Below are 24,768 nucleotides of genomic sequence, written 5' to 3'. Positions count from 1 at the left end.
TATGGGCCACTTTGGTGGTTGGGGGCGAAGGGGGTGCACTACACAAGGGGAGGTTGGAAAATTAACTGCTCCCAAACGGCATTAGCATTGGCTACAGGAAGGGTTGACTGAGTTGCAAATTAGAGTGATGTCTTTGAAGCTGACCAGATATTTAGCCCATCTATATTGCATAATTATCTAGGATACATTTTGCCTCTATTAACATTTCTGGATTGAATTAGAACAGAAATGGGTGGAATATTGCTGAAGCCTTCAAGGTTCTTCGAGCTGAGATTTTATGTCTGTAAGAAACGCACGTAGAAGGCTTGAACAAAAATGTACTTGAGTGCTTGGGTCTCAAGTTAGGGGCTTATACAACTCAGGACATGAACACTGCGGTGTTGCAGTCTTACGTTGAAGAAGTGTCAAGGGGCTTAAACGGGCTTCTTCTTCAGGTTTCGTAGGTGGATGATTGCCAAATGTCAACTTGCAGGGGACACAGTGACACTTTGCTCGGTGTATGGTCCAAACTCAGATAATCCTGCCCTCTATGATTTTTTAATAATGAATTGGCTTTATGGACAATACCTATTCTGATGTCTGGGGACTGGAACATTAATTTGCTTGGGAGGGGGTCCTTGAATCTATAGCGGGCTGTCAGAACACCTATGTTGGCTGGAAGACAAGAGTCTTTAGAGCATTACAGCACCTTATGGGTAATCATGGGCTAGTCGATGTCTGCTATAAAACAACACACTAGAATCTGGATACCCCTTTTTTGTCCATGCCAGAAAACACGTTTGTTTGGATTATTTTTTTGTTTCCCATAGTATGACTCAAGGGATACCTATCGAGAAATTCCCAAGGGTCACGTCTGATCACAATGCTTTGGTTATTGAGATACTAAATAAGGCTGACACAGGACTGGTGCAGGCATAATCTTTTGAAATACGGCTACTTTTTGACCAGAAATTTATTGAGCATATGAATAGCTGGCCCTTTCAATTTTTGGAATGTAATCAAGGTAGTGCCCCCTGGGATAGTGTAGGAAACCCTCAAAGTCAGAATTAGGGGAGGGACAGTCATTTTTTGTCTAAACTGGCAGAAATAGTAAACTCAAATATTGAAACATATATATGGGGAGTTAGTGGAAGCCGATGCCTAGCTTATTGTCACTGCCTTAGGAGGGGATAATCTAGTGGTGGTTCAACACAAACATGCTCTAGTTAAATCTACCAATAATAGTATTTTGGCAAATAAGGCTTCAGAAAAGTATTTGTCTTGTATCCATCAGATGGGAATGTTATGAATTTAATGAGCGGGTAGGCCATCTACCTCCTTTGCATACTAAGCAAAAGATCACACATGGGGAAATTATTGTGATAATGAACAGCGAGTAACGCTCGTTTTAGGACCCAGAGGGCATCCATGAAGTGGTTACTATGAATCTTTCTACAATGAAGAGGACATAAAGGATGTGAGTGAGATCAAGAAGTACCTTGGTCTAATCTCTGGAGCTAAACTTAGCTCTGAAGATAGGGATCTTCTTGACACCCCTATTAGTAAGGATGAACTTTATGCAGCGTTGATGGCTCTCCCTTCTGGTAAAGCTGCGGGGGTGGATAGATTTCTGTTGGAATTTTATAAAGTTTTTTTCCCAGCTTTAAGTAGTGGGATGGTGAATTTGTTTTTTAACGTCCAAAGAGGGCAACAGATACGGGAATCTTGGGCTATGACTAATATTGTAGTGTTCCCCAAGAACGGGAAGCCAACGAAAAGCCTTGAGTCTTACCGACCCATCACTTTTATTAACAGTGACACCATTGTGTAAGCTATGGTTCCCACAGTTAGGCTGTGCCAAACAATTGAAAAGTTGATCTCTCCATGGCAGCATGGGTTTATCTCTGCAAGAGGAACAAAGGATCATGTCTGTCTGCTCATCACACTGTTTGATGCCACAGGGGTCTCAGAGGAGTTCATGGCTCTGGTTCTGTTAGACACAGAGAAGGCTGGGTAGCCTGAGACTACCTCTGGGCTGTTATGAGGTGGTTTGGAATCGTGCTGGGCTACATTATTATGATTCAGTCTGTGTACCAGAATCCCACTGCTTGGCTTCAAATAATGAGAAGGAAAGCCAATCCCATCAGGATTTCGAGAGGGATTAGACAGTGGTGCCCCTGCTCCCCATTATTATTTGCCCTCAACATTAACCCTTTGATCAGGAGGCTAATTCTTTGATTAAGTCTATGCAATTTCATGGTAATAGTACCAAGATTTTGAGGTATGCCAACGACGTTGCAATTGTCATAACTTGATCCATGGCTTCAATGTGGGAGGTAGAGAAAGAAACTTTAGGGTTTGGGAGACTCCCGATATTTCCTTAATCAGGGTAAGACTCAGATAGTGCCCAACAAGTATATTTAGGTGGCACATGTTAACACCATAAAAGAGGCAGCTTACCTGTGGATTACATTCAAATCGGATTTAGACCATTTATTTGAAGCCAATCTTGCGCCTGTGTTATCTAAAGCTAAAGGAGACTTACAGAGGATGGACAATTTACACCTGTCTATCATTGGGCGTTGTAACATAGTTAAAACGTTTCTATCTAAGGTGCTTTTTTGCTTAGAGCAATCCTGTTGGAATTCAGGAATCACTGGTTTAAGATGATGGATGACATGGTTGGCAGTTTTATTTGGTCGTATTCTAAAGCCAGAAGATCCCTTAAATTCTTGACTCTTCCTAGGGAGAGAGGTGGCTGGGACATCCCCAGCTTTAGACTTCATCAATGGGCTGCTAATTAGATGGGGGTGACGGGATTCATGGTGCCAGAGATAATATTCCTCCCATTTCTAAATTACTTATTGGGGAAGATGCTAGAAACAGCTTTCTGAAAATAGTTGAACCAAGCTATTTTAAAAAAGAGAAGTTTAAAATGGGAATGAGAAAAACTCTGCACACGGAGTTCACCGCCCACCACTATAGGGAATGCCGGCATTTCTTCTCCATGGTGTCAAAGCCAAGAAGCAGACCTGCTGCACATGTTCAACTCCTGCCCGTCTCTTTATATGTTGAAACAAGAGATGACCAGGCTTATGGTAACAGCTCTTTTTTTAATATTACAATGGCCCCTCAATAAATTCTGCGTGGTGTGCATCACAATGTGGTTACTGAATCAGGGCAGTCTTTTGTGTTTATAGCCATGGTAATGGTTCGCACCTGCATAGCTTTGGTTTGTAGGAATCCTCACCCAGACATTTCATCTTGCCTATTGGCAATTTACAATGTTGAGCAAAGGCTCTATGCGTGTTAAGGGAGGAAGGCCAGGAAAAGAGGAGACCGAATTTGGGCCCCTTTTTAAAGCTGGATGGGATCATACATTTCTAAGCGTAGGGTTTGAACAGCTTCCTCCTTTCTTGCCCAGTATATTCCCCACTATAAGGGGACACTATACTATCTACCTTATTGACATATATGAGGCTATGGGAAGGATATAGGTGGGTCTCTTCTTTACTTAGAAAGTCTGAAAGGTTTTACATTAAACAGCACTGATTGCACTTTACCATCTGGACCTTTTTCCTCATTTGTTATTATGATAATATTAGGCTAAATTCTCTCTGTGTTAGCATGCTATTATGTTACTTTTTTTTAATCAATCATGATTTTCTTTTGCTTTTTTTACTGGATTGTTGAAAGGAATTCTGGGTTTTGTTTTCTCGTATGTACCTTTGTAACCTCCTCTTGCGGAATGAATTAAGGGGAATAAATATTTTCAATCGAAAAAAATCAAAAGTACTTCACAAACAAACTACATGCAATCTAAAACAGTATACGCAAAAAACCAAGCCTCATCCTATTCTTCTATAAATCTCCCATTCTGCTCCAAAAACTGTAAACTAGTTAAAAAAAAATAACCCACGCAACATGGGATAAAGCAACGATATTAAATACAACATTATTAACAACATGGAAAAAACGTTTAAAAAACAATACTCTTACCTCCGATGTTAAAGTTAACAATATTTGTGACATGACATTATTATTGTAAAGCTATTTCTATGTCACAATATTTTTAAATCAATATTTTGCAGACATATAGGGTGAAGAAACAAAATGAATGATAAGTCATGCCAAACTCAAAATGTTTTGTTGGCGTTTCATGTGTTGATAGGCGGGACCCTTTCTATGACTTACCCTTTCTGTGACAACTGTGAAATTTCAAACACATGTCTGTGTTTTGGCACATTTTCTTTTCACTGGGTTCATTAATCTAGACCAAACCACGGCCATAATTACTGCTACAAAGGCTTTTTTCTCCTACTTCCTTCGTTGCCGTGCTCCTGTCTAATCAGTGTTCACCCGTTGTTTCTCCATGCCTCGCTTGCTCCTTGGTGTATAAGGACAGCCCTGGATCCCGTGCTTGACTTGCTCAGTTTTGTTCAGTGATGCTCACCTCTGCCCTTGCTGCTTTCAATTCCGGATCACTCGGGTCGCCTGAGCTAGGTTTGGCTTGCCGGCAGACTCCTAATGCCACAAAACCACAGTGGTTGCAGGTGGGCCACGGGCACCACATGATACTTTCACTGCGTCTTTCCCCAGTGTGGAGCCAGGAGAGACTGAGCTATGCCAGGCGGACATCTAGCCTCAGGCGACTTAGGAAATAGAGGAGGCTCTACAGATGTACAAGGAAGGAAGGAAGCACAGGAAACCTCAGCCTGCGGCCGCAGGAAACACAAGAGCGAGCCCTGGTTTGTCTTGAGGTGTCTTCCTCATGCTGGGAGTGTTCAGATTCTGGCAGGCTACACTTGTCAGCAATAAGAGTGGCAGCATAATTATGGACAGCCTATGGCAGTGGACAGTATATGCCGAGCAGGCAGTGCAACAGTTAAAATGTGTGGGTGGTGGAGGTGGTTGTGATATCATCGCAGGGAGGAGGTAAGTCACCTTAGTCTTTTGTTGCTTCAACTTACCCCTTTAGCCATCACTCTAACCATAATTTAGCTCTATGTTTATTCTCATCTACCAGCTAAGGATACATTGTTCTTCCTACCACACCCTTTCTTCCTACTGGGTTTCACCACAACAACAATTTCATTACCTATTTTTCCATATTGGCTCCGGCCCTTGGGTGACTTTGAGTAGTGCCAGTGAGAGAGCATAGTTTAAACAATACATATATTAATGTGAAATGCTTAACAATACTGCATATAGAAAACAACAATAATTAGTTATTTGCTTAACGTGCATTTGAATTATGACTATGATAATCTGAACTAATCATAATAATGAGTAGACTTGTTTGTGATATGATTAATCAAGCTTATATTAATATTTACGATATTACAATGAAAATCTTATAGGCCTTAAGTTAGTGTGAGTCAAAGATTTAGCCGTGTAACTCTCGTATTAAAGCATATTTTTCTGTTTTTCCAGTGTGCTGACTCGCAAAGGGACATGACCCAGCATTTGTTCTTTTCCTCGTTTTATGTAACAATAATGGTTTTCTTCCCATCGCCATATTAGCTGTTTCTGCAATGGACTTTATGCAGTTTGCAACAAAAGTAAAAGTATTCAAGGACATTCGACCATGGAGAAGAGAACTTTTGACCCCAGGAACGTGCCAAGGCAATGACATCCTCCGGATGTGCCACCTACGAAGACGTCAATTATGAAGACCAATCAAAGTGTTATAAATTATCGTGGGGTGACAATTTGGATTACCTAATGTATAATTTGATAGGTTGAAGATAGTGGGGTATACCCAATATCCAATAGAATTTTGGGGGAAGGTATTGCAAAAAAGGGATAAAAACTCATGACATAGAAGGGTCGTTAGAATTAGGTAGGGAATGATATCGATTGCATCCAGAAACTCTGTCACTCTGTTTGGTGATTTGAGACTTAAACAAACATCCTCATCCATAGACTGCCACTTTACACTTTCCTCCTTATGAGGGAAGTGTCCCCTATCCCCTTAGAAGAAGTAGATTGACGGCGATCTAACTGATGTCCTGAAGACGAAGACTGATCCTGTATGCTGACTTATTCCGAGGAGGGTAATTATGACAATGCTATTGTAATTTGTCTGTTTGCTTTTCCTTTCTAGGTACCAACTGCTGTATTTTTGAATAGAGACCTTAGTTTAGATGTTTTCTAAATTGGTGTTCCAAATTATTTTACATGAAGTCCAACATGCTGATGCTAATCAGTGGTTAGGCTAGGTGATCACCCTGACTGACGCAAATAGACGAGACTGACATTGTGCTATGCTGAACTGAGACGTATATGATATTCTATGTACTCTGATCTATGTTTATCTTATGTTGGTGCTCTTATGTTTGTGATCTTTGAATTATCGAAGTCTTATCACAGTTGCCATATCGTGACTATGCTCTTTTGCTTTTTGGTTTTCAGATTGACACTTCTACTACTAGATTGTAATCAAGAGGGAATAAAATTCACAAAATTCTAATAAGGTGCGGTTATTCATGACTGAAAGGTCATGGTTGCGCCGACAGTTTAATCAATGTCTTTATCCGAAGTAAAGTATATTGTGGTGATAAATATTGGTAACGTCATTAATATATTGCTTGACGTATTGATCAATTATCTCATTCTGCGGTGTCTCACCACTGGGTCAAAAGATTTATCGGCCTAAACGAGTCCTAATGTATATAAAATTGATATAAAGGGACGCGTTAACACCAGTGTTAAAGCAATGCCAGACCAGCAAGACTAGCCTTAATTTAATGCCAATCCTTGCTCAAGGCTGTATAGTGTTTATGTTATTGCAAGTGAAGAGAAGTTAGATGCACAGAGGGACCAGTATGATGTGTGTGAGGACGGCTCCACACCGCACACAGGACGTTGCTAGCACCATAATTGTTTGAACTGTTTCTCCAGACTAGAGACTTCTTGGAGATTTTTTTTTTAGCTTTCAATATTTAGGTGGTCATTACGACCTTGGCGGTATAAGGCGCTTACCGCCGTGCAGAAGACCGCTAATACACCACGCGGCCGCGGTAGACCGCCACAGCTATTATGACACACATCTCGGAATCCGCCGAAATTCAGACACCTACACAACACCGCCACACCAAAGGTCAGCGATAAACATGCGGAAACAAATCCTCCACCTCCACGCCAACAGAAACACGCCCATTCTATTACGACCCACGAATCCACGCGGCGGTCTTTCAACCGAAGTATTCCATTGGCGGTACACACCGCCGCGCTCAAAATACACACACATCTCCAAAAACACCGCAACATTGGACAATTACAAATACACACACCTGATACACATACAAACAACACTCCCACACACCCAATACAATATAAAACACACACCCACATCACACACAAACCCTTACAACCACAATTTCTGAGAGAAGGCCAGAGAGGGACAGCACAGAATAGAGAACCCCATCACACAGAGGCACACCACACCATCACCCACACAACACCCACGCACAAACACCACATACCACTACACTCACCACACTCATCAACACATACACCACCCCACACATCACACACAACACCCCCTGGCACGCCAAAGACACCCCCGCTTCTCCGAGGAGGAGCTCAGGGTCATGGTTGAGGAAATCGTCCGGGTAGAGCCACAGCTATTTGGCTCACAGGTACAGCACACATCAATAGCCAGGAAGATGGAGCTATGGCAAAGAATAGTCGACAGGGTCAACGCTGTGGGACAGCACCCAAGAAACAGGGAGGACATCAGGAAGAGGTGGAACGACCTACGGGGGAAGGTGCGTTCAACGGTATCCATGCACTACATCGCGGTACAGCGGACTGGCGGCGGACCCCCACCTCCTCCCCCACAACTAACAACATGGGAGGAGCAAGTCTTGTCCATCTTGCATCCTGAGGGCCTCGCAGGAGTCGTTGGAGGAATGGACACTGGTAAGTCAAATTTCAACTATCATATCCCCCACCCTACCTGTATGCTATCACACACCCCCACCCTCACACCCTCCCCTATCACTCCAAATCCTCACCTATCTACCCATGACACCAACCACCCATCCCAACCCCAAAACCTGCATGACCTAACTAAGCATGGATACCCATCACTAAAGCATGTCCACTGCACAGACCCACAATACCCCCCAACTATCACCACACAAGCCCCCACACAGGAATGCCTGCACATCATGAAACACACACATGCAATAATCATGTACTCATACCCACGCAGGAACCCGAAGGAACGTCACCACACCAGAGGGTCCAGACAACACCACTCCACCCCCAGAAGAGGCCCACAGTGACAACAGCAGCTCTGCCCCACTGGATCTTGATGACCAGCCCGGACCATCGTGGGCCTCAGGACAATCGGTTCCCCTTGCCCAGCCACAGCCCAACACCGAACTGCCACCCTCTGGGAACACCAGCACAGCACCCACCCAGCGGGCCCAAACCTCCCTACCCAGGACAGGTCAATCAGCGGTGTGTCGACCACTACAGGGCACCCAGGCTAACCCACCACCCCAACAACAACATGGACCTGGGGGCAGTGGTAGTGGGCACACGGTCCAGGGGACGGAGGCACAGGAACACAGGGGAACTGGGAGGGCTGCTGTGCGACAGAGGGAGGACAGGCCAAGGGAACCTACTCTCAACGAGGCCCTCTCCTCCATCATGGGAGCATACCACCACTCCCAGGAGACGATGGCAACGGTTCTGGACAAGTTGCAGGAGACCCTGCGTCTGCAGGAGGAACAGTATTTGGGGTTCAGGGAGGAGCTCAGGACCATCGGCTCCGCCCTGGGTACCATTGTAGGGGTGCTGATGGACATTCAAAAGACCTTGAGGGACACCGTGGCACTCCCAGGGGCCCCTGACACTAGCCACGACGATTAAATGCCCACCACCTCCGCCGGCGCTAGTGGACAGGAGGCACCGCCACAGGACCAACACACCAGCACCCATCCCCTGCAGATGGACCACCACCATGCAAGCGGGCCCTGAGATCCAGGAACAGGACAGAGCAAGATGGCAAGACCCCCGCCAGGAAATAAGACCACCCTGATCATCCTCCCACTGTCCCACTTTGTTACCCTGTCCAAATCGGAACTGCCCCAGCTCCACTTCCAATGGCCAGATGTGGAATGTACCTGTGAGACTAACAGACTGGACTCTTCCATGGACATTCCTCCGCCATCACCCATCCCCATTTCACAACCCCCCTTCATTGTTATTCACTTAAATAAACACCCTTGAAACACTAATAAAACTGGAGTCAGTCAATGATTGTGAACTTTGTATTGTCAATTACAGTGTTAAAAAAGGTTACCCATTGGAAGGCCAACATACCAATGTCACACATCACAAGTCTTTCAAGGGTGCAAGCTGTTGACACGTAGGTTACCACAATACTGAAACTGAAATGGAAGGGGACAACTCAGTTAACAAATAGGGAGTGAAGTGTAGGTACAGGATAGAGGTAGACGTGTGAAAGTTAATAATATGTGAAACATGAAAATGTACTCACCTGTGTCTCACTGAAAATATTGCTGTATGACTGACTCCCTGTTGTCGTTTTCATCTTCATCAGCTTCCTCCTCATCACTGTCCACAGGCTCTACAGGCTCCCCCGCTGCAACAACACCGTCATGTGGATCATCCTCCTGCAGAAAAGGCACCTGGCGTCGCAATGCCAAGTTATGGAGCATGGAGCAGGCGATGATGATGTCGCACACCTTCTTCGGTGAGTAGAATAGGGATCCACCAGTCATATGGAGGCACCTGAACCTGGCCTTAAGAAGGCCGAAGGTGCGTTCGATTACCCTCCTAGTCCGCCCATGGGCATCATTGTACCGTTCCTCTGCCCTGGTCCTGGGATTCCTCACTGGGGTCAATAGCCAGGACAGGTTGGGGTAACCAGAGTCCCCCAAAAGCCATACACGGTGCCTCTGGAGTTGACCCATCATATCAGGGATGCTGCTATTCCGCAGGATGTAGGCGTCATGCACAGAGCCAGGGAACATTGCATTTACCTGCGAGATATACTGGTCTGCCAAACAGACCATCTGGCCATTCATAGAATGATAACTCTTCCTGTTCCTGTACACCTGTTCATTCCTGCGGGGGGGGACCAGAGCTACATGGGTCCCATCAATGGCACCTATGACGTTGGGTATATGTCCAAGGGCATAGAAATCACCTTTCACTGTAGGCAAATCCTCCACCTCAGGGAAAATGATGTATCTCCTTACGTGTTTCAGCAGGGCAGACAACACTCTGGACAACACGTTGGAAAACATAGGCTGGGACATCCCTGATGCCATGGCCACTGTTGTCTGAAAAGACCCACTTGCAAGGAAATGCAGCACTGACAGCACCTGAACGTCAGGGGCGATTCCAGTCGGATGACGGATTGGTGACATCAGGTCTGGGTCCAACTGGGTACATAGTTCCTGGATTGTGGCACGGTCAAACCGGTAGGTCACGATGACATGTCGCTCTTCCATTGTCAACAGGTCTACCAGCGGTCGGTACACCGGCGGATTCCGCCATCTTCCAATATGTCCCAACTGACGGTGCCTAAGAAGGACAACAGCGAAGAAACTGTCAGCATTCCTCCAGGTATGTACCCAACATCACACACAAGACTACAACAGACAATTAACCCATCCGGGAAAGGTTTTGAGTGTAGGCCTCGGTATGTGTGACGCAGTAGTAATTGAAGCCATGTGGGCCCCTGAAATGGCGGCTGCCTGACCTCTAAACTGGGACAATGGGATTGTGGGGTAACTGCGCTGGCGTTGGACACCATCGCGGTAGGCGGTCGTAGAGCGCGGAGCAATGCTGCATTGGTTAACATTGAACCCTATGGGTCCCAGGAGCCAATGAACAGGTGTGCCGCCGGTGATGATGCGCACCGCCGAGGACGTCACAGCTGCGGACGTCACCACCATTTTCTATCTCTTCAATCACTAGATACCTGACCTTCGACAGGAGAGGACCTACACTGCTAGTGCTGCTGTGACCTCGGTCTGGAAGCGACGATGGCTGCTGCGTCTGGGGAAAGGGCCCCTGCCTTCACTGCACAGGAGTTGGAGAAACTTGTGGATGGGGTCCTCCCCCAGTACACGCTACTCTACGGTCCTCCAGACCAACAGGTTAGTACACAGGGAGCACGTTGGATGGGCTAGGCTTGGGTGGAGAGGGCTGGGTGGATGAGGGAAGGGGCAGAGTACATAGAACAGTTATGCATGGGGATCAATGGGCCACAGGGATAGAGTTAGGAGGGGGCCAGTCACAACGACGGTGCAGTAGGTAATGACTGTCCTCTTTCCTTGTGCATGTCATGTAGGTCAGCGCCCACCAGAAGAGGGACATTTGGCGTGCCATCGCCAAGGAAGTCCGGACCCTGGGGGCCCACCAGAGACGGGGCACCCACTGCCGTAAGAGATGGGAGGACATTCGCCGCTGCAGCAAGAAGACGCGGAGGCTCAGCTGGGGATGGCCCTCCAACGTGGGAGGGGTGCCCGTCGCACCATGACCCCCCTGATGTTCCAGATCCTGGCGGTGGCCTACCCGGAGTTGGATGGACGCTTAAGGACATCACAGCAGACACAAGGGGGTGAGTACTACCTCATCATATGGACTTTGCGTGCAGTGGAGGTGTCTGGGAGGGGGTGGTGGGTTGTGGGTGTCCCTAGGCCAGGGCTAGTTAGGTAGGCAAGGCCCCTCCATTATGTAGGCCATGTGGCATCTCTACCCCAGCTCAAAACAGAGGGAAGTTGATGTATAGTTGCCCCTTTGCCATCCATGTGGGCAGATTACTACCATTGCCATGTAGGCCATTTCCCAGAAATAGCATGTGCAGAGGTCAGGAGCACGGCGTAATGCATGGGGCTGCTGCGTCTGTCTTGTCCGCCAACGGTAGCGGTATGCCATGCACTAAAACTCTCTTTCTTTTGTCTCCCCCCTTTTCCTGCTCTCCCTGTCCTTTTGTCCATCAGCATCAACAGGCGGAGGTTCAGTGGCACCGGAGCACGAGGGAGCTGCATCCCACATGGCCATGGAGGGCCACACCACAGACTCTGAATTCACCAGTGGGACGGAGGGCGAGGGGAGCTTCACGTCGGCCACCAGATCACCATCCAGCGACACGGACTGTTCCGCCGATGGGAGCTCCCCTGTGGTGGCGGCACCATCTGTGCGCCCCACTTCTACAGGTACATCCGTCACCTCCCCTACCAGCACCGCCCTCCCAGCAGCCCCTCAGCGTGTGTCCTGTGCCCGCTCACCCAGGAGGGTGGGCATCACCTTCGCCCCAGGCACCTCAGGCCCTGCCCCAGTCACCCCTGCTGCCCTCAGTGAGGAGGCCATTGACCTCCTCAGGTCACTCACTGTTGGGCAGTCTACCATTGTGAATGCCATCCAGGGTGTAGAACGAGAGTTGAAACACGGTAATGCATTCCTGGAAGGCATTCATTCTGGTCAGGCTGTCCTTCAGCGAACCCTGCAATCTCTGGCTTCAGCACTGATGGCAGCCATTGTCCCTGTGTCCAGCCTCCCCCCTCCAACTTCCTCCACCCAGACCCAATCCCCTGTACCCCAGCCCATCCCAAGCACACCTACAGACCAGCAGGCACACAAGGCAACACACACAAGTAGCTCAAGCAAACATAGGCACCACACACACCACAGGCACTCACACAAGCATCACACCCATACAGACACAGCAACATCAACTGTCTCCACTGTGTCCCCCTCCTCCTCTTCTCCCTCCTCCCTCCCAGTCTCGTCTACACACACACACCTGCATGCACCACATCTACAGGCACTAGGACTCGCACCAGGACACCCAGCACCACAAGCCGCTCACCTGCACTCAGCACCTCCACTGCCATTTACACGTCCCCTGTGTCCTCTCCCAGTGTGTCTGTGACGCCCCCTCCCAAAGTACACAAACCCTGGCAATCACTCACCCAACATCCATCCACCTCACGACAGCCTCCAGTACCTGCACCTGCACCCAAAACACCTAAAGTGACACCTCCTGCAACCACCTCCTCTACCTCCACTCCCAGACCCCCTCCAACTACCCATCCCAGTGTCCGTCAGAAACTGTCCCTCTGTCAAAATGACCTGTTTGCCCCCACACCCCCCCCTCCAGTTCATCAGTCCCGTCGTAGCACCTCAGCCAAAAAGTATTCCAGTACCAGTGGTGCGTGTTCCAGGTTCTTGGAGTGCACCGTCCACCAGGGCAGGCAGTAGAACCTGGAGCCAAGGCACTGTCAGCCCACCCCCTGTAAAGGCACCGAAATTGGAGAGTGGACGACAGGACCGTGTCAAGACTCCTGGTGGGACAACAAGTGAAATGGGATCCAAGGCGATTGGTGAGTCAGCTGTCACTCCAAAGAAGGTGGGGAAGGTTCCGAGGAAGTCTGCCCAGCCTGTTGTGAGTGTCACGGCGGAGAAGTGTGCCATCATTTCCGGCGGTCCAGACACAACCGCCAGCACTGTCGTTACTGGTCAGGAGACCACCGCCAGAGTCATTGCCCAGGAGGGCCCAAGTATCGTTACTGGTCAGGAGACCAGACCACCGCCAGAGTCAGTGCCCAGGAGGGCCCAAGTATCGTTACTGGTCAGGAGACCACCGCCAGAGTCATTGCCCAGGAGGGCCCGAGTATCGTTACTGGTCAGGAGACCACCACCAGAGTCATTGCTCAGGAGGGCCCGAGTATTGTTACTGGTCAGGAGACCACCGCCAGAGTCAGTGCCCAGGAGGGCCCGAGTATCGTTACTGGTCAGGAGACCACCACCAGAGTCAGTGCCCAGGAAGGCCCGAGTATCGTTACTGGTCAGGAGACCACCGCCGGAGTCATTGCCCGGGAGGGCCCGAGTATCATCACTGGTCAGGAGACCACCGCCGGAGTCATTGCCCAGGAGGGCCCGAGTATCGTTACTGGTCAGGAGACCACCGCCAGAGTCAGTGCCCAGGAGGGCCCGAGTATCGTCACTGGTCAGGAGACCACCGCCGGAGTCAGTGCCCAGGAGGGCCCAAGTATTGTCACTGGTCAGGAGACCACCGCCAGAGTCAGTGCCCTGGAGGGCCCGAGTATCGTCACTGGTCAGGAGACCACCGCCGGAGTCAGTGCCCAGGAGGGACCAGGATCCCACAGCCCCGCTGGGCGATGATGGAACGTCATGCCACACCCCAATGTCCAGTGTGGAGCTCGTCATGCCACACCCCAATGTCCAGTGTGGAGTTCGTCATGCCACACCCCAATGTCCAGTGTGGAGTTCGTCATGCCACACACCAATGTCAGTATCTGAACCGCCATCTCAGGCTACCGCTGAACAGTCCATAGCCAGCCATGGCAAAGCACCGCTGGACAAGGGCAAGACCGCCATGGTGAAGACCGCTGACCAGTCCATAGCCAGCCATGGCAAAGCACCGCTGAACAAGGGCAAGACCGCCATGGTGAAGACGGCTGAACAGTCCATAGCCAGCCATGGCAAAGCACCGCTGAACAAGGCCAAGACCGCCATGGTGAAGACCGCTGAACAGTCCATAGTCAGCCATGGCAAAGCACCGCTGAACAAGGCCAAGACTGCCATGGTGAAGAGCGCTGAACAGTCCATAGCCAGCCATGGTGAAGATGGCTGATTGTAGAGAGGATATTAGAGTTATTCCAATTGTTTGTGTTTCAGTTGGTTCCACAATATATGAAAGAGACTTGTGACGCCCAGCATTTAGATTGATTTTGAAGAGACATAAGAGGTGATTGACTGTGGTTAAAAACAGGTCAGTATGGGCATAACAACAAATTACATTCGTATACTTAAGGAATATATTTGATGAGCGAAAGGAGGTTAATGAAATTGTCACTTTCCCCTTTTTTAGTGCATGATAGATGGGATATGAGCATAACGGACGTATAAGTGATCAAAGGTATATACTTATCGGATATCTTTTTTCCTCACCATTGCACAAGGTGGGGTTACTTTGGACATGAAGCAATCTAATGTCCATAAAAGAGAAATTCTTTCACACTTGGGTTTGCATGTGGCATGTATAATCATTGCTGTGGCTTTCATATATCGAATATTTGGAGTCATGGGGAGCGTTTCATGTTATACCTTCGAACATTAAATAACATTTTGCCACAAAGGATATGTGGTGGTGGTTCTTTTCTTTTCTTCTGCAGTTTCTTGTTCAGTTCTAAGTTAATAGTTATACTATAAACATGGTGTTGATGTGATATTTTGGGTATTCTACTGACCAAAAAAAAAAAAAAAAATCCTTTGTTTATCTATCTTAGAAAATGAAAGAAAAAAATGTTGGATGTATATATATATATATGTATATATGTATGTGTATAAGAAGATATATTCTTTTTGTATTAAAATTTCTTTTTGCATGGATATACCCTTCATTTGGATAGTAATATTTTTGTGTATGTCTCATTTTTTGGTCAGTCTTGTGATCACCCACACTGTTTAAGAAAGGGAGAGGACTAAAAAAGCATTTTGGTTAAACTTATTGTGATTCTTCAATTTACCTCATTAGATATCATATTATCTTTTAAGTATAGATATTGATTGTTTTGGTGTGCCCCACTGGTCTGTTTCTTTGTTTCTAGAATCGGTTTACTTTTGCAAACCCAGTTTTACACATCAAGGCAACGATGTGTTTCAGTGTATGAGCACCCACAATGTTCTTTTTGAATACATAATCAGAATGTGCATTTATTTCAATTAATGAGTTGCCATTTGCTGTCCAAAGCACCACTGAACAAGGGCAAGACCGCCATGGTGAAGACGGCTGAACAGTCCATAGCCAGCCATGGCAAAGCACCGCTGAACAAGGCCAAGACTGCCATGGTGAAGACCGCTGAACAGTCCATAGCCAGCCATGGCAAAGCACCGCTGAACAAGGCCAAGGCCGCCATGGTGAAGACCGCTGAACAGTCCATAGCCAGCCATGGCAAAGCACCGCTGAACAAGGCCAAGACCGCCATGGTGAAGACTGCTGAACAGTCCATAGTCAGCCATGGTAAAGCACCGCTGAAAAAGGCCAAGACCGCCATGGTGAAGACCGCTGTGTGGGTATGAATATGCCGCCACATCAGGCATCCTTCTCCCATGTGCAGCTGGGACAGTGACAGGACAGGAACTTTCACAGGGAGTCTCATCCAGTCTGGCCACCAGTCCCACCCAGTACCAGTTGAGAACTGCATCTACTTGCGTCAATGTGGCTTTGCACTCCCCAGGATTGTTCAGTGGGCAACCCACCCACTGTAGAGACTTGAGAGACTGTGGCTTTGCACTCCCCAGGATGTAACAGTGGGCAAACTACCCACTGTAGAGACTTGAGAGACTGTGGCTTTGCACTCCCCAGGATTGAACAGTGGGCAAACTACCCACTGTAGAGACTTGAGAGACTGTGGCTTTGCACTCCCCAGGATTGAACAGTGGGCAAGCCACCCACTGTAGAGACTTGAGAGACTGTGGCTTTGCACTCCCCAGGATTGAACAGTGGGCAACCCACCCACTGTAGAGACTTGAGAGACTGTGGCTTTGCACTCCCCAGTATACATCAATGGGCATGGAGCCTCGTCGTGGATCTGGCTTTGCTGTCATCCGTCTGAGGTGCCCCCCCTTCCCTTCCCCCTGAGGTGCCTGTAGTGTTTCAATCTGATGCCCCGGCAGTGTTCTCTCGGATTTTGGTCAGGTATCTATTGTGGGCCTCGCCCATGCATTTTTGGACTGTTGGTGCACGGACATTGTTGTGTACATATCTGCACTACTTTTTGTATTGTATATGTAAATATGACAGATTTCGAGATATGATTCAGTATATTTTATATGACATGTATATTGGCACATTACAATATTTGAACGGATCTCGCTTTGTCTTTGCATTCTTCCGGGGGGATTGTGGGTTGTTAATGTGATATTTTTGACTGCATTGGTGTGTATGTTGTAATATGCGAGGGTGGGGGTGTTTGGTGGGTGTCCCCCTAACTTTTGCCTCCCCCCTCCCCCGTGTCATAGATGCAGTACTCACCGGTATGTTCTGCGCCTACATCGCTGTTTTTCGTACGGGAGCAGAAAGACAAGGGCAGGTAGGATTTGGAGTTCCGGCTCCATGGAGTCGTCGTTCCTCGTGGAGTGTGTTGAGGTGAGCGTTTTCCCATAGCAAAGGCTGTTTCCGCCGTGTTTTTATCCACGGTGAATCCGCCCCGGAAAAGGTGGCGGATTGGTGTGTTGTAATAGTGTGGGCGGTACTTTGTCTCCCGCCTGTCTGTTGGTGGTGACCGCCACGCTGTTTGTCTGTACCGCCGTGGCGGGCGATGTGTTAAAGTGGCTGTCTTTGTTGGCGGTTACCGCCAGGGTCGTAATTACCTTTTTTTTTTCGCCGGCCTGTTTGCGGTATTACCCCACCTTTTACACCATCCGCCAGGGTTGTAATGACCCCCATAGTCTTCGGAATGGGGATATGCAAGATACAGCCCACTCAACCACAGGCACCTTAAGCTCTGTTTACTTTAACTACCTTGACTACTTTGAATATTGATATCTTTCTTGCGTGGGCAGTCCGGGTAATATCCAAGGAGATTGAACTGTCCGAAAGGCGTGTCAGAGCAGCCCCTCCTACCATGGTTTTGGATCAGATGGAAGCCCAAGATAAGCATATTGTTCTTGGTACTGCAGCTTCTCCAGCATTTGACTCCATTACTCAGTCAGAGCACTTCCTCCTACCTGGCTGTGTCACAAGCATGTACCAATATCCAGTGATGGAAGAGAGCTTGTGCACATTATATCTATGCCACAATGCGCAGCTGATCCTACAATGGCTGATCACGCCATTTTTATAGAACTGTTATGTTCTCAATTATGTTCCATCTTAGATAAAAGTTTAGACTCCATTCAACTAGACTCATTTGAAAGTAATCTGATGTTGCAGGGCTCACTTCACATCCTTCCTCGATCCAGAGTGCCAGTTCCCAGGTTCTTCCCTGTAATGTGGAAGAGGAAATGAGGAAGATTGATCAAGCAATAAAGAGGTCTCAATTTTAACTTATGACCGTCCTTGCCCCACCCTCATGGTCTACTTGCTCCCCCTGCAGGGGGCAATGTGAGGAGTTCTAGGGGGAATACGACATGGATGAGTGGAACAATAGGACCGCTTACCTGGACCTATGATTTATCAGCTCTGGAGGCTTGCCCCTGTGTAATTGTTTCAGTAAATATTCCTCAACTTATGCCACATGCTTTAGAATCACCAGGACAGCTGAGAAACAGGGTTACCTATTTACTTCATGCGAACGTAAGGTGATATATGTTTGTTTCATCATATTCTTTTGGAACAGAGCCTTGGGTGGGTTGGTCCATTGACAAAAAAAATCCTGGAGATTGGCAAATTGTGACTTTTAAAAAACATGTTATCCCTAAAGCCTATGCCTCTGCTATGTCTCTGTTGATTCTTAGACATAGTAAGTGAACAAAGAAGCCACTTAAAATACATGTGCTGGTCACAGGTCACTACACGTTTCGCAGCTTCATGATGGGTTCTGTGAATCCAGGGATGTTTGGTATCAAACATCTCAGACTAATAAACCCCTCACTGATTCCAGTGAGGGGTTTATTAATAAATGCACTCAGAGAGCACCTTAGAGGTGCCCCCTGAAAAACTACCAGCTACTAGTGTGTTAACTGACTGGTGCTTGCCAGTTCAGCCACCCTAGCTACCTTTCTGACCCCCCCGGGTGAAAGCCAGTGCTTTCAAAGGCCAGAGACAAAAACCTGCACTGGGTGGGGTTGTTAGCATCTCACTCAGGCAGGGTGGGCATTTCAGGGTGGAAAGCTTAAAAGACTTAACCGCCTTTGTAATTCAACCCAGGTCTCTCCAGATGGCAGAGATGACCAACCTGCTGTCCTGACGCCACTTTTGATGGCAAAACAGGGGACAAAATCAGCAGATTAGGAGGTGTGCCCTCTTCATGCCAGTCCCACCCCTAAGATGGACAAGCTGAAGTGGAACCACTTTTTAAATTCCTCCATCTTTCTTTGGAAGGAATTAGGCCCATAGGGTTAGGGTTATGCCCACTTCCCAGTGTAAGTGGTCATAGAAAGGACGTAGTCACCCGAAAGCTGGTCAGCCTATTGGCTACCACCTGGCACTCCCTGTAACAACCGTAAACCGAGTATTTAGGAGGCACCCTTGAACCCTATAACTCAGATCCTGATGACCTAAGAAGAAAAGGACAAAAAAGAGACACCCCGCAGAAGAGGAGAAGAAGAAGCAGATGACCTGGTCCCAACTCAGTCGACCCGTCTGCACTCCTCCATGACTCTTACCAAAAGACGACTCATCCTGCTGCTAAACTTCCAGAAACCTGGGAGGACTGCCTTCCTTCGAAAAAAAAAGACTCAAATGTCCTATGAGCAACGTACCTGCTCTCCAATCAACTCCAAGGAAAGGACTCTGCAGCTTCTGGAACTTCAAAGACCCAACATCTGAAGACACCACTGCACCCCCAGTCACTGACCGGAGTGGGAGTGGAACTCCTGTGCCAGCAAGGTCCCCTAGCTGTCCAGAGCCCAAGTCCATCATGGTGTCACCCCGCCTGGACCCCCTGAAGTTGCCTGCAGCCTCTGCACACAGATCCCCTCTCCTGCAGCCTCTGTGGTGAGAGAAACCAGACACCTAAAGCAACCACTGCACCCAAGTTGAAGTGGACCCTTGGTGTCAATGACATCCTCAGCTCTCCTGAGCTCGAGTCCACTGTGGTTTCACCCCTCCTGGACTCCCCAACGACTGCAGCCTCAGACCACAGGACACCCCAACCGCAAGTGCTCCTGGACAAGGAAACCCGATGCCAAAGGACACCCCTACATCCGTTGCCAATGGCCTTGGAGAAGAGGACCAAAGGTGCACCTATGTATCTGAGCACCCCATGTTTGTGACATACCTGTTGGTTGCCACTAACTGGCCCCCTAGCCAGAGCCTGCAGCCTAAATCCAGGGAGACCAATCCCCATTGAAATATATTGGACCCCCGGTGCGTACTGCACCTCTGCCCCCGTCCACCCTAGTGCTGCCCGGAGTGACCTGATGGTGTAGTCCTGATCCTTGCCCACTACTTAGCTTAAGTCTACAAGATTGGCCCTGTGAGTTATCAATAAGTGCTTGTTTGCAGACCGTGTTTTACTTCCATATATTAAATTGAAGAACTCTGAAATTGCACTGTGTCGAAAGTATTTATGCTGGAAAACATACTTATCTTATAATGAAGTTCTTGGGTTTAAAATATATATACAAAGAAGTGTTATTTTTCTAAATTGGTCTTGGATTTATTCTTTGAGTGTGTGTGTCTCATTTATTGCTCCTGTGAGTACAACAAATGCTTAGCATTACCCTCTGATAATCCTAACTGCTCGCCCACACTACCACAAATAGAGCTTAGTCCTACCTACTTTTGCCTCTCCAAACCATTTGGGGATCCACTGGACTCTCTGCATGGTGTACTTCTTTTTAGTGCACCATATAGATAGGAAGCTATCTACACTGCTATACTGGAAGAGTCATCCAGAGTGGAGGATAAAAGTGCCAACGCCACTAGCCAACAAACAATCAGTATGGATCAAGACCAAGGGCTAGATAGAGGCAAGGCTCCAACCCATATCCGACCCACTACCAGGGATAATGTAGCTCTTATCAGTTAGAAAATAGCAGGATTAAAATCAAAGCTGAACAACGATTGGGGTGATTATATAAATAGATACAAACTTTGCATGTTTCAAGAGACATGGGCCATGGGGAATGTTTATAAGGTAGGATACAGGAGCTTTTACATGCCAGCTTCATCCTCACAAGCTGGGAGAGCCCCTGGGGGCCTTAGAGTAAGAATAAGAATTACCTTATGGTGCTCTGTAAAACAGATAACCTAGGGCTCACCAGACAACCAGGGTTTGCAGATTTTCTCTTACCAAGAAATGCCCCTTCTTATAATTAACATAAAGAACAGAGGTACAAAATGCCTGTCTGGAATCGACCAACCTTCATCTCCTCAGGTCCTTGTATTAGTACTCAATATCTTAATACTTACAAGTTAATTTTTTTAAACATATATATCATTGTTAGTGACTCACGATTTGACTAAAGAAGTGTAATATGGGACATACTGGATGTAACAGCTTTAGCTAGGATGTATCTGACCAGATCGTCTCTCAAATATTTGACTTATCACTTTCTTATGGCTTACAAGTATGCAATGGTCATTCTCTCAATCCATTACTGAGGCTTCTCCAACATTTTGAAGAAGTGGGGTTACAGAAGCAATGTAGACTATGGGCCTGAGATATATATTGTTGGTAAGCACATACTTACCACCTATATAAAGAGCGGCCTGCTGAATGTAGATGCGGGTGGGCCTTTGGTATAACCACAGAAGAGACTACTCCGTCTCCATTATGGTGATACTCCTTCAAAGGCCCAACAGAGTGGGGGCCATTGGAGGCTGACCTCTATGTTTACCTACTTAACTTAGGTGGATGGACATACAGGTCAGTTTTCACTGCCTTTCACCACTTGAAAGCCCATGGTAGTAAGTGGCAGTGAAAACTGTTTAATACTATTATTTTTTATTTTTGCAATTTCCTTTTTAAAAAACATTAAAACAATTTTAAAAGTTTGATGGACAGCTCAATCATGTTGATGGAGCTGTGCTTCAAACTTAAAAAAACATGTGACTGCTGTTCCTGGCAATGCTTCAAAAATTACCCCCTGCTTGATGATCATTTCTAAATTTGTCAGGATGTTACTCCATCAGGGCGATGGAGTGATTTTCCAAATCTGCCAAATAATAAATCATCCCCATATTCTTTTGGGTACAAGGCTTTGGAATAGTATGGTCGACATGGTGAATATTCACAGAGAAGAGAGTCATCACTATTCATTATCTATTATAACACAGATGAACAAACATGTAATGCTGGTAAAAGTTCTGATGCCTTGACAAGTAATAGAAGTCGTAGAACAGTGTGATGGAATACCATCTGCAACTCCAATGACATAATTTCAAAGGTCTTTGACACAGTAGGTACTGCACTAAGTAAATAAACTGGCCCATCTGTAAGAACTATAGTGCATTCTCTCTCTTCTCACATATTTATATGGTATTACCATTTTAGCCTGCCCAAAGTATCTCTAGGTTTGATGAAATCCAATCTTTTTTTAAAGATTGATGTTTAAAAAATAAGGGGGTGATTCTTACCTTGGCGGGCGGAGGAGGCCGCCCGCCAAAGTAACCCCGCCAGAACACCGAACCGCGGTCGTGAGACCGCTGCGGTGATTCTGAGATTTGCCCTGGGCTGGCGGGTGACCGCCAAAAGGCCGCCCGCCAGCCCAGGGCAAATCAACCTTCCCACGAGGACGCCGGCTCAGAATTGAGCCGGCGTAGTGGGAAGGTGCGACGGGTGCAGTTGCACCCGTCGCGTATTTCAGTGTCTGCAAAGCAGACACTGAAATACTTTGTGGGGCCCTCTTACGGGGGCCCCTGCAGTGCCCATGCCATTGGCATGGGCACTGCAGGGGCCCCCAGGGGCCCCGCGGCACCCCCTACCGCCATCCTGTTCATGGCGGGTTTCCCGCCATGAACAGGATGGCGGTAGGGGGTGTCTGAATCCCCATGGCGGCGGAGCGCGCTCCGCCGCCATGGAGGATTCACTAGGGCAGCGGTAAACCGGCGGGAGACCGCCGGTTTACCGTTTCTGACCGCGGCTGAACCGCCGCGGTCAGAATGCCCTTCGGAGCACCGCCAGCCTGTTGGCGGTGCTCCCGTGGTCGGTGACCCTGGCGGTCACCGACCACCAGGGTCAGAATGACCCCCTAAATATCTGAAAATGATATGTAATTTGTTAGGAAGGTTTTGCTCCGATGTAAATATAAAATTGAAAATCATCAGTATTTAGTGGTGGTCCACGAAATTCTCTTTAGTGACATTCTTCTTTATGCCATGAGAATGAAAATTATAAACACATTCTAGGGTGCCAAACAATGCAAAGCTATCAGATCTCCAGCATATTATATATTCTATATCTTAGCATATGATCACCTTTGCCATAACTGATTGACTACTGTGAGGAAACTGGATGTATTATATAGTGTGGGTCTATGACTTCACCATGTAATACACTACTAAGTCATCGGGAGTGGTCCTGATGCAAGGGATACAGGATGCTAAGGATGGTAAACAATGCTAAGACGCTGTGCAGTCAAAGGGGGTCTTCCTGGGGTTACTCCTCGGTCCATAGTCCTGCTGAAATGACTCTGAGCAGTGGTTGACTTCCAGTCACCACTCAACTACCAGTCGCCCGGCACAGCAGAATAAGTGGTTTCCTCCTTTTGGTAACCAAGCTGCACTCTGATGACTACCATGGGTGCAGCAGACTTGGCTGCAACTTTTAAGCATCAGATCCTGGTCTCTCAGGATGAACGGAGGCTAGGAGTGACGATCTGGTGATCTTGGCTACCAACTCACTAGCCAGGCTCTTCAGCTTTTGTGGCCCTGTGTTGCGAACGAGAAGTCAACCGACTCATAGAATCTCTTCTTCTGGATGGGGCCCAGGAATGTCTTCTTCTCAGACAGGACACAATAGGCACAGTCCCTTCCTTCTGTGGCCCCAGGTGCAGCAGGTGCAGGTTAACTTCAGTGCAGGCTCTCCTTTGCCCAGGTCCTAGGTGCAGCAGGGCAGTTCTTCTTCAGTCCACTTCTCCAGGCCAGCAAGATCAAAGTTCTGGGTGCCAGGGGTGTCCTTTTTGTGCCCTCACAAGATGACAACTTCTTGTGCAGTATGGCATTCAGCTATCCCAGAAGCTTCATTCTACCCACTACCAAGATGGCAGAACAGCTCTCTTGTCCTCAAGTGCTTGGTAGGAAACCCTAGGGTGTGGATACCCGTAGGTTACACGCCCACAGAAAAAAAATGTTTGGCCAGGGTATTTCCCTCTCTATCCCAAACACAACATGTCTACCAGAACAAAACACCAGCCGTCTAGAGTGTGTTCATCATTTCCCTTCAAATGCAGTTTCACCTTAGAAGCTCACCTTTTGGGCTAACACCCTAGGTAGTTTCCTTCCAGGAGGAGGTAACACCTCCTCCAATGCCAGGCCTCTATTGGCACCTGTCCTGGAAGACGTTGACATGTCTCCCCAGATGGGCAGAAGGCTGTCTCGCAGCCAGCCTCAGCAAATGGCCACTTGAAAACCTAAGCAAAAAAGTAGCAACTTTCTAAAAGTTGCTTGTGGCAACACATTACATTAATTCCATCTTGGGCATCAAATCAGACTTAATGTAACGGGTTGTTTGACACCATTAAGTACCAACTTTGGTAGTCCAATTCAGACATTAGCACTGCTGAGTTGTCAGTGTGTAACTCTATTTGCCAATAGGGCAACCAATCATTCTCACAGCAAAAACAAACATTTTGGGGTTTTGCTGTTAGAGCATGTTAAGCACATGTCCTACTTTGTAGAAGGTTGCATCCTATATGAGAACTCAATAAGCCTGCTGTAGGGGTGACTTACACATATTAAGAAGGGGGTATGGGCTTTGTATTGGCAAAGTTGAGTTAGCAGATTTAAACTGCTCTAAGGTAGGGGGTAGCAGGCTGGGAGTCGCATTTTACTATATCTCACTCAGGGTGGCACACAAAATGCTGCAGACCCTGATGGGACACTCTAACATATAGGACCTGGGTACCTTTAATACCACATTCTAGGGACTTAGGAGTAAAGGG

This window comes from Pleurodeles waltl, chromosome 7, assembly GCF_031143425.1.
Source record: "Pleurodeles waltl isolate 20211129_DDA chromosome 7, aPleWal1.hap1.20221129, whole genome shotgun sequence".
Classification (NCBI taxonomy): domain Eukaryota; kingdom Metazoa; phylum Chordata; class Amphibia; order Caudata; family Salamandridae; genus Pleurodeles; species Pleurodeles waltl.
The sequence above is the reverse complement of the archived record's forward strand: the minus strand, read 5'-3'. Positions refer to the sequence as shown.